This window comes from Pavona decussata, unplaced genomic scaffold (assembly GCF_977016875.1).
Source record: "Pavona decussata unplaced genomic scaffold, jaPavDecu1.1 SCAFFOLD_37, whole genome shotgun sequence".
Classification (NCBI taxonomy): domain Eukaryota; kingdom Metazoa; phylum Cnidaria; class Anthozoa; order Scleractinia; family Agariciidae; genus Pavona; species Pavona decussata.
In genome coordinates, this window is record NW_028145459.1 from 3898890 (window position 1) to 3910000 (window position 11111).

Consider the following 11111-nt stretch of genomic DNA (forward strand, 5'->3'; position numbering starts at 1 on the left):
TTGCACCAACATAAACCACTTTTGTGACATTTCCCCCCTTGAATAAACAAAGAAAGGTGTGAACTTGACACTTGAGGTTCATATTCATTCTCAACGTCAAATGCCCCCGGAGGGTACTCCCCTATAAGGGCTATATATATATAGGGATGTGCCGCTGGATAGGGTATATAATTTCAACCAACTCTGTCTTGGACCTGTCTTAGACAGGGTACGGTTGCATCGCTATTACCAAGTATTTGGCAAATCCAAAATCAGAGACGTTTGTCTGTATTTAATTCATGGGGCTAAATGTAATTTATGTGAGGTTTAAAACTCAAGACAATGCTGGCCAGCAATTAGGTGGAGCAATATATCCAAGGGTTTTGCAGGGCCTCAGTAAATTTACAGCTCCCCTGTTGATGTCAACCATTTTGCTCGTGTTGTGCTGCGTGTACAGTTGCAGAAAAGAACTTTGCTCCTGTCCTTCCCCTCCCTCTAGGTAAGTAGTGGTAAGTATTCAATATTCCACTGAGTATTTGGTCAGTGTGAGGGTGCCTGGGTGATTGCCGCTCACAGGGTTGTCATGGTTACCTTTTGCGCTTGCTTGCGGCTCCTCCACAGACCTTGCAGGCACCTTGTCCACACTCATCAGTATTGGTGATGAGTTTCAAGTGAACAATGCTTCATGTCAATTAAGTTTCCACATAAGGTTCACTGCTGTTAATACAAAATTTTGGGATTTTTCACCATCACTTCTAGGTAATGTATTATTATATCTGTTGTGATTGGTGTTTGGGTTTCAATGTGTGGAACATCAAATAGGGTCCTAAAATAGAGGGCATTGTCCTTAACACAGGGAAGGTTTTATAAGGGTATTTATGTCCCAAACAGGGTCAGGGTTTCAAACCTTAGCGGTCAAGTACCTGGGATATGGACGGGTGCAGGGGGAAGGTAATTTGATGATTCAAATAAGTTCATTCATCTCCTTAAAGGCATTTAGGCTAATTGATCAGAGGCTGTCCTTTCACAGCTCACCCCCCCCCCCCCCCCCCACCATTCACAAATCCAGCAAAATCTACAACTAGCACTATTGAAACCCACGTAAATAAAAAAATAAAAACTCAAGCTTACCTTCAATATGATCAAGTACCAAGAATTTAGCTTTTGCTTATAATGTATGAGGTTACTTCAAAAGGGTAAGGGACAAAAACGAAAGCTTTGAATTCCTCTCTGCTTCTTTACTTAGATGACAGCTTCCAGGTATTGCATGAGGTATTGTCGGTGAGAAGTCATGCCGATATACTCCGATTCCAGAAAAAACGGAAGTTGTACAACTTTTGCCTCGCTTTCATTAATGCTTTTTCAACAACACCGCTGACCACGGTAACTGCATTCCGCCTCCGCCTTCCTTCCGGGTCGGCATTAGGTAACATAAGAGACTTTAAGCATCGACGACGGGAACGGCAACGGCGACGGAGAAACCGAGGAAAGACTGAGGAGAGGACGCGGTTGCGTCGCGAAATTAGAAGCAGTTAAGCAGGCGCAATACGACGACAACTTCCCTCGAAGAGGATTAAATAGGATGGGCGCTTTCCATTCACCAAAACTTTTCGATTTGAATTTTCGGAAATTTCGGTCTCGAATGGAACGGGCTTATTCTCGGTCGGTTTCCACTTTTCGGGAACAGCTGTTCAAAAAGATTGTTCTACATTTTCGAAAATCTTTTGCGGAAAAGATGCTGTTCCATTCGATTCCCACCCGAAATTTTCGAAATTTTCGTCGAATTGAAAGCACCCATCGAGTCTTCGTTAAAAGAAGTCAGAAATCGATTTTAATAATGAAATAACCGATGAAGAATTTTCACTGCTGTTAACGAGAACGTGTTTGTCGGAGTTGCAGTTTTCCGATGTAAACAATTCAGACCATTTGATATATTTTTAGGTTGTAATAAAAATCACCGATATAACTAGAGATAGCAACTAGATTAACAATAATTTACTTCAAATGTTCTGCATCGAAGGCTGGGATTTCAAGAAACGCTTTAGCAGTGTGAGAACGCGTGAGAATTTCGTTATCTTTACATCTAAAAATTTGAACTGAAACCCACGATATGACACAGTGGTTTGAGGTTTGGATGCTATTTTGGAGCAACATAGACTGGTTATTTTTCTCCAGCTTAAATGTAAATTAAAAGTTCTAGTGTGTCTTGTTTTGAATAAGAAAAAGTAATGTTACACTGATGTTAGAGAGAAACATCGATAATTACTGTCAGACTCGCAAGTCATTTCTAATTTTGCAGGCATCGTCACTAGTCTCACTAGCTTTCTGTTTTGTAACAGCCGACTGATGAAGTTATTATAGTTTCGGAAAGAATAAAACAAAAACTCAACGCGTACTTTTCCTACGGTTGCCTTAAGTGCCAAGCAATATTAAAAATATCATTTCTTCGGGGCGAAACGGAGGTAAAATATGTGAAATGTTACTCACGTTTTCGGGCAACGCCAAACGAAGCTTTCTCACGTCGGGCCCCGGAGCAGAACGTCTAGATATTTCCCGCCAGACATGCGCAATGTGACATTTGGGTTTTCCCTCACAATCTCACGTCGCCGTTGCCGCAATCTCGTACCCAGAGTCCTCAGGCTTTTTGGTCAGCGGGGCGGCGCCAGGAGAGACTCTGGGATAATGGAAAAATTTAATTTTTTCGATTGGTCGTCTGCATAACAATGGAAGACGGACAGGAAGTCCGTTGGTCATTTGCGGAAGTTAACCAGACCGGAAACCCCCCAACCAACTTCCTTGTTTTGGAGGGAGATTTGAAATGTCAAACTCGCTGTTTTGTAATTTTTATGTGTGTGTTTATGTTATTTTTTTCATAACAAAAATAAGAAGGACTCCAATTCAAAGACGGGTTTTGTATTATGTCAATGAAACAATTTATAGCCGACTAAACATTAGCCGTTTTATCGTAGGACGTTTGCCACTACTGTCATACGACGGTAAAATGACACGGCCAAATGCGAGCAGTTTAAAGTGATTACTGTCGCTGTTGCAAAAAATTGTTTTCGGAAAATATCATTATCTCAGTCAGTTTGGGAGAAAAAGCGGTAGGAGAACGAATTGGTGAAGCCGTTCGCAAGTATGGAAACATTAAACGTATTAGAGAGGACATTGGTGTCATCAACGTACTTAATATTTCGAACATGTTATTTACTAGTGAAGGTTATCATGGAAAAATAGAGAAGTTCTTCAACATCTATAAACCTTGTCGTGGATAAAAATTTGGAGATGACTGATCTGGTGTGGAGTGGAGTCCATCTCAGGTTGCCGTTTCGATTAATTCCCTTTCGGTTTTGCCACAAGGGAAACGCCGAAAACATCTCTACGATGATCAAACACCGCACACGAGAGCAAAGGTTTCACTTTTGTCAGTCATTGCCCATGGCCAGCTTGCCAAAGAAAAATAATTCAGAAAAAATTGCCCCTTTGAGGCGGAGGTAATGGTGTGTTGAACATTTTTCTTAAATTTTAAGATTTTGTTTTGAGAATTTTGGCAGATTTTGTTCTAACTGTTTTTTCCATATTAATTCCATGCAAAATAAAAACAATTAGTTATTTGTCCTAAAAAGTATAAAGGGCCGTGGTCTTAAGTTACCTTCAGATGAAAGTTTAATCTCAAATGTAATAGTACATACAGATTTAAAGATTACTTTTACAGTATAGGGGCAGTTGAGAATAAAGTAGACTTGTTGTTTGTTAATTACTTACTACCATCTTCTCTGCAAGAAAGTCAACACGTCCACTGTGACAGTGAAGAGCCACCCAACTTGACAAGTCAAAAAACAGGTGTAGATAATACTGAAGCCTGAAGCTGGACTTCGAAATGCAGAAGTACCTTAAAATCTTTGCATTTATTTATTTCCCACATGTACACATACAAACAATGAAAAGAAAAAAACTCAAGTAGTGGAGTCAGGAGGCTCAATAAAAGAAATCAATATGAGGCTTAAGCCTCCTCAATCTTAAAATGTACAAAAGTTATAACATAATATATTGCTTGGAGTTTTTATATAACTCAACAAATAATGTACACTGAGTTTAAAATAAAGATGGCAAAAATTTGAAAGCAATGATAGTTTAACTGTACTCTGTTAATGTGCTGTACATTAATATATGTAAGTAAAAATAATCTAACCTTTTTAAAATATTATTTTTCCCTTCAATTCTGAAAAAACATGCAAATACTCCATTGACGAAGTATGAGACAAGAAAACTGTGGGTTCCCTTGCAGACAAATATTCCTGTTGAGAGGCCAAAGCAATTATGCTGTTGCAAAGTGTGAAATCATGTCTAAAGTACCATTTGTTGTTAAAAAAAAAATAGATGAGCGGTGGTGTGACTTTCTGTGCTATATGTTATAAGGAAGAACACCAAGTCTTCCCCTGAAGGGTTCAATTGGGACGCTATTATTGAGGAGATACAGGAGAAGGCCCCTGCTCGATTTCATTCTACTGCAAGTGTACCTGTTGTACATAAACATGGAAGCCAAGTACCCCAAGTTTGTGTGGCATATGACCTGTAGATAATGCTTGCACAGCCTTGTGCAGAATTACGTGACCACTTTCATCATAATTATATCCTTATCAAACACTCTACTTGTAATTTATTGGCAAATTTACTAACATAATAATTATTTTGGCAGTGGATGGATTTTACTGAATAATTTGGTGAAAAGAACCCCTTCTATCATTTCTTCAAGTAATATTCATTCATGTAATTATTATTGCTAGTAAATATTAGCAAGAAATTTGTGGTAGCCAGCAGGTTTTAGCATGAAAATTATACTTCTTAGTGAATCATATCGTTTATTGTTATTTTGCACTGATAATCAAACAAAAGAAAAAACTTTCAGACACTACAATACTAGCTTGCAAAAAAAACTACATTCAATATTTACTAAAGAATGACAAGTCTATAAAATGTATATGTTGAACATTCCAAGGATTCCAATGGGTCCTTTGCTCCCTCCCCCTTCTCTGTTGGGGGTAACTAATAAAATTATGTGTAACCATTATCTCATCAAGTATATAGAATTTTTAAGTATAATTTGTTTTCAAAACTGTTAATTATAGAGTGATTATAGATGAAACATAAAGTTTTACAGTCAACCAGTCAACGCTTGTTAGACCCCCCCCCCAAAAAAAAAAATAAATAAATAAATAAATAAGTTACTATTTAATATATTTTATGGGTTAAAGAAACATCACTAGCCTTATTGTTTATTCTGTTAACAAGCTTAAAAGAAATTTGAAATATCTTTAGATACAGTTTTGTAACTGATGGTATGAGAAATTTGTATGATTTTGAATTATTATTCTGAATGTGTATTATTATTGTTCTAGACCTTTGATCAATGCAGCTCACTAGGCTTGGTCCAGTCCCACAAACATTATGCAATATGCTGGATGACTTAGATTGTGGCCTAATAGACAATCAGAGCCCAGGAAAGGCTTGAACTAAGAGTCACGTTTGACAATTTTCAGTTTTAGTTCTTAGCTAACATTATTGTCAAGGGACCACAAATTCCGACAAGCACTGTATAATTTACACAGTTCAGCAAAGGTCTCACCACACTGTGCCAATCATTCAGGATATTGGGGAGTTTGACAATAGTAATTATCTGTCGTCAAAGCATGAGCTGCAAGATCAGAGAAGAGATTATATTATACTATTCAGCTGCAGAGTGTTGGTTGAGTATAATACTTCCCTTGCCTGAAGTCAATTAAATGTGTGATACCTAATCACATCACCATCGAGCCGACTCAAAAGAAATGGCAAATCATTGAGAAATTATCAATTTACCAGTAATGTGCCCTAATCAATCAGAATACATTAGGTAATGTATGTCAGTATCTGAGCTATCTGGCTCAGCTCTTGGTTAAAGTGTACACTCCAAGACCAGATGAAGTCAGGCCCCACAAAAATTTATGTCAATTTAATATAAACCCAATTTTCCCAATCTATTGACCCCTTCTCTGTGCTTCCTACACTGCACCCAAATTTATTAGAGAACTCACATAAGATAGTTTTAAATTATTTTACCTTGGTTACATGTATACAAGAACAGACTAAGGAGATTATATGCATGGTATAGAAATTGGCTGACTAAATGTTTGAAGTTAACCATAGTGGGGATATCAACAGTCTCTCCACAATCACATTATAACCAATTTACTGATGAGAGGTGGCATGATTACCACGCTCCATACAGTTCTCATATACAATTATTACTCTGTGGTTAGGCAGAATAGCTAACTAATTAAACCTCAACACAACTCACTATCCTTATTTTCAAAGCCTGTTGGCTCAATTATCCAATCTCTGTTATACTACTTCATTTTATTTCTAGATATATTATTAGTATACCTGGGAGCAACTCTACAGCACTAGAAGCATGCAAAATGTGAGCACTCTCTATCAGTTTTGCCAAAAGCTAGGCAAAAGGAATGTTTATTCAGAAAAAAAAAATTCACAGCTGCTCTTGAATTCATGGCATGTATTAATTATGCTGATGTTGAAATTGTACTTAAGCTTGCATTCGAACACATATGACATTCTTAAATTCACTTTAAGAAAAGCGTGTACACAATTCAGTCTAATAAAATTAAAAAATTTTGAGACGAAAAAAAACTTAATTTACAACAGTAAATATTACTTATATTAAGAGGTGATTTAAATTATTTTCAAATGGTAACATATATGTGTTCATTGAATCCCATTTGGAAATAAACTGTTAACGGAAAGGGAGAAGGTAATTTGAACATAAATTTAATACACAGTCAGCTGCTCAGTTCTGTGAGAGGAGAAGTGATGGTTCCTTTTTATTTGTAAGTATAAACAGTAATAAAGAAATATGTTACTTGTCTGTTGTAGCAAGGTCGAATTAAGTCCACCTTTCGCTCGCTCTTACATGAAAAAAAATCCAGTTGCTTCAAATGATCCGCTCTTACGGGAGAAAATCCAGTTCCTTTTGATCGCGTGTAGAATCAATTTTGGCTTTCTCGAACACTTTCAAGGCGCGATAAAACCTTCAGGCCCAATAACAGTAACGCGGCTGCCATTTTGGGGCATTTGACTTCCGCTTTAATCTTAAGCATGCGCACAAAGACCGGAATCCCACGTTTTCTGGGATAAGAAATTCCATTATCCCAGAGTCTCTCCTGGCGCCGCCCCGCTGACCAAAAAGCCTGAGGACTCTGGGTACGAGATTGCCGTTGCCGTTGCTTAAAGTCTCTATAGGGTGAAGCGGTCCCAACCTCGTTCCCAGGGTCTCTCTTCTTCCCGCCTCAGCGAGAGAGAGAGAGACCCTGGGTGAAGCTGGTCACGTGGCACCCAAAATCTGGGTGCTTGACACAATTTGTCGTTAGGGAGGGGTAGTAAGGTATGCAGTTGTCGCTTTCTCAGAAGGACGGAGAAGCCAGCTACGAACTTTACGACAACAAGGGGTTTTACAACCAAGCATTTCTACATCACACACTCACTTGAGACCTGGAAGAGGTTCACGTTTCTTCCACTCAGGTAGAGTGTTGTTAATCCAAAACAATTATTTTAAAAACAGTCGTTTCGGGACGCCAGAGGGAAACCGACAGACGATGGGGGACGCTTGAGTCAAAACCTAAACAGGCATGGTGATTAGAACAGAAGTATCGCTGGCTTTACGCCTTTTAAAAGAGCTCCAAATGGGGTGAAATGCAAAAGAAGATCAATTTTAGTATTGCCAAATGGAATACCAAGAATTTTTGGCAATAGAATGTAAGCAGGCGAAGTGTTCAGAAATGCCAACGGACTGAAACAAGCCGCGTGTGAATATAATTCAAAGGTACTTTTCATCTTAGTTTATTCCCTATGTCCTTGACTTTAAGACGTAGTTAAACGAAAAATATTGAGCCCAGAGCGCTGATTGTGATCGAAAACAATGTATTTATTCACAGGAAATCGGTGACCAAATAGATATTCAATATTGTGCTTCGCGAATTACATCGGTAAATAAACAGATTACTATTAACAAGAAGAATGTATTTGTATTTTCTTGTGAGTGATGAATTATAATGCCGTTACTGAAAGAATTTTTTATGAACTACATTTCATTTTATAGAGCAAAAGATGTACTTATTACCGCAGTTTAAGCTTGGATAAATGCTTTTTCTGGTAGAATTCATGGAATCAGTTCCAACTCAGTAGTGTAGATAAATTACTCCGATTCAAGTTGTAGAATTTATGATCAACCTCTGCTTAATTGACCGTTTGAAATTCCCTAGATTGTACTTAATTTACGATTTTTGCAGAAGACACGAAACTGCGCCAAATCTCTCGCATTTCGCTTGCTTATAAAATCGCACCCGCTTGAAAATTTTTGATCGGCTCTTGCGAATAAACTAATTGAGTGAGTGTACCCCTACTGGGGAGAAGTTTGTCGTGTGCTGTCACGTGACCAGCTTCACCCAGGGTCTCTCTTTCAGAGCGGAAAAACGTAAAAAGCATGCGCGAACTCTGCGTGGGCGCTGGGCACCAAACTGTTTCAAAAATGGCGGCAATTTTAATTGTCTTATTTTCAACAATTTACTATGCTACCGCAGATAACTCGGTAAGTAGCGATAATTATCCCACACAAGATGATAGCTGCAGATGTAACCTTGCTGTGGTTCGATTTTCTGGGGCTTCTTAGACTTTTAGAAAGATTTTCAAACCTTCATTGTTCCCGTGGCGTGTAAACAAATCGCCTCTACGGGTCTGTTATTGTCATGGACCATTTTACAAAAAGCGACTATATAAGCAAACCCCTGAATATTTAAGGTCGAGAGCTTAACCCTGGGTAGAAAAATAGTTAATCGTTAATTACTGAGTTTGCCAAAGTATAAAATTGTTTGCCAGAGTGGATTTTTAATTTTTTTCGCAAGGATCTAATTATCGGTTTTGAGGGAGCAATTTTATGCGATGCGTTACTTCCGATCTCTTAGTATATTGTACTGCTTTATTTCTTTTAGTTTAGTATATGTCTCTTCAATATATTGTATATTTCTTTTTGTCTTTCACTGCCCGCCTCGATTAACTTTCGCTACTTGCGGTCCAGTATAATTAGTTAAAAGTTGATCATGATAAACAATAAAAAAGTTTGTTTTTGACGCGGGTGTGTGTGCATCCATCTAGTAGGCTCAGGTCAATTACACAACTGTTGTGTAACAATATTTATCTGCACAGGTCAACTGAAGGCAGGAAAAATAGCTTTAATTACGGAAACTTCCCAAATAACCCCTTTTGTTACTGTGCTTAGCCGCGGAGATTTTGAATTTGTTTCACAAAGCCTTCCGTGGTCGCAGTCTTGCCATCATTCACTCGTCGCGCAATTATGTTTTAGAAACGAAAAAATAAATAAATAAATGCATCCAGTGAGCAGAGGTTGACCAGCTGCAACTTTTCAAATAGAATTCAGTTGTGCTGACGCCAAATATGAATTGTCTTGTAATGAGAAACATAGAGAATATAAAAATAGAGATGAAGCTCGTGTAGCATAGTTACAAAAGAAGTGTCCCTTTGCTGTGTTTGTAGTCATGTACCGGAACCTGTACCGCAAATCCAGTTTTCGCTCTTGTCCTTACACGGTGTTGGTAAAATGCCCGGTCCGACTTTATAGCATATTCGATGAAATTGGACAAAACGTAGATGGTAAAATGTATTTTTACCACAAAAGCCACTGCTCAACGGTACAGAATCGAACCGAACCGGCAGCGTTTTTCAGTTCCCTTGCGCCCGCGAACGGATATGCGCAGAAAAATTGCGCAGAACGTTTTTCCGCTCTGAAGGTCTCTCTCTCTCTCTCGCTAAGGCGGGAAGAAGAGAGACCCTGGGAACGAGGTTGAAGCGGTCCCGACTGATCGGAATTTTCCGATCGTCCTTGTGACGTCATCGTCCGACTGCTTTCACGAAATAAACAAATATGGCGCTGAAGTGCTTTATTATCCTTTGCATTGTGTGATAAATTTGCCGGCGGCCAGCTCTGTTGGGACAACTATTCCTCAGTTTACACACTGAAGGACTGACAAAGCAGATTTTTTCGAGGAGTGGATGAATGTTTACATGCCTTTACCATTTTATCTTTGCCCACCGCTTCACTCGATGTTACTTCTTTGTACTGTTGCAGAGGACACTACATAACATAGGGTGAGGAGGATCCGAGCCCAACTGGATCCAGGCTTCGTTTGGAAAAGTATTCCTGATTAATTATTTGACTCAAAAGCTGTTCATTTTTCGTTGCAGGTCAAATAAAGCGGGATAATGTCAAACACAACGCGTGCCTCTTTTTTGTGTTATTTGACCGATATTTCGGAAGAGTAACAATTACCATCCCTTCCCCTACTTGGGCTTGCTTTTGGCTGTTAATTTTTAACTCCCTTCTTCCGCTGAACTGCCTATATTAGCGGGAACCCGGGAAAATCTGGCGGGAGATTTGAGTTGTAATTTATCTTTGCGTAGCTCGCGTCTTGATAATGGCAGAAAATTATGATGACTGTACATGTGCTTCTTGCGAACAAATTCCCGAAAGAACCTGCTACGTTTCTTCTATGGATCAGGTCGCAAAGCTAATTTCAAGTTTTGAAACGAAAAATACTGTAAAGTTTTCCTGTTACAAGGGTATTGGTAACTTTGGAAATCATGGTGAGTTAATATTTATTAATTTTTGGTTAACTTTTGCCCCCATAATACAGTTCTGCTGAGTCCTGTCAATTGCTGCAAATGTGGGGATCTAACCTTTGGAATAATAATAATTAAAAAAGAAAATCAATGGATTTAGAATCCACAGGAGGACACAGGATGACACTGAGACACTTCTTACAACAATAACAACACAATCCTTCCTTTAACTTAACATTTTGTGATACTTTTTTTGAATTATGGAGTTCCTCATATACACAAAACTTCAATTAGATGAATAAAGTGTTAGTGAAAATTAGGAACTTCACTCTGGACAGTGCTCATTTGTTATTAGAATCTTTGGTGACTCTACAAATTCAATCCCAGGAGAATGCCCCTTACAACAAATCCACCCCAGCCCCCTCCCCCACCCCTTCCCATTGCCA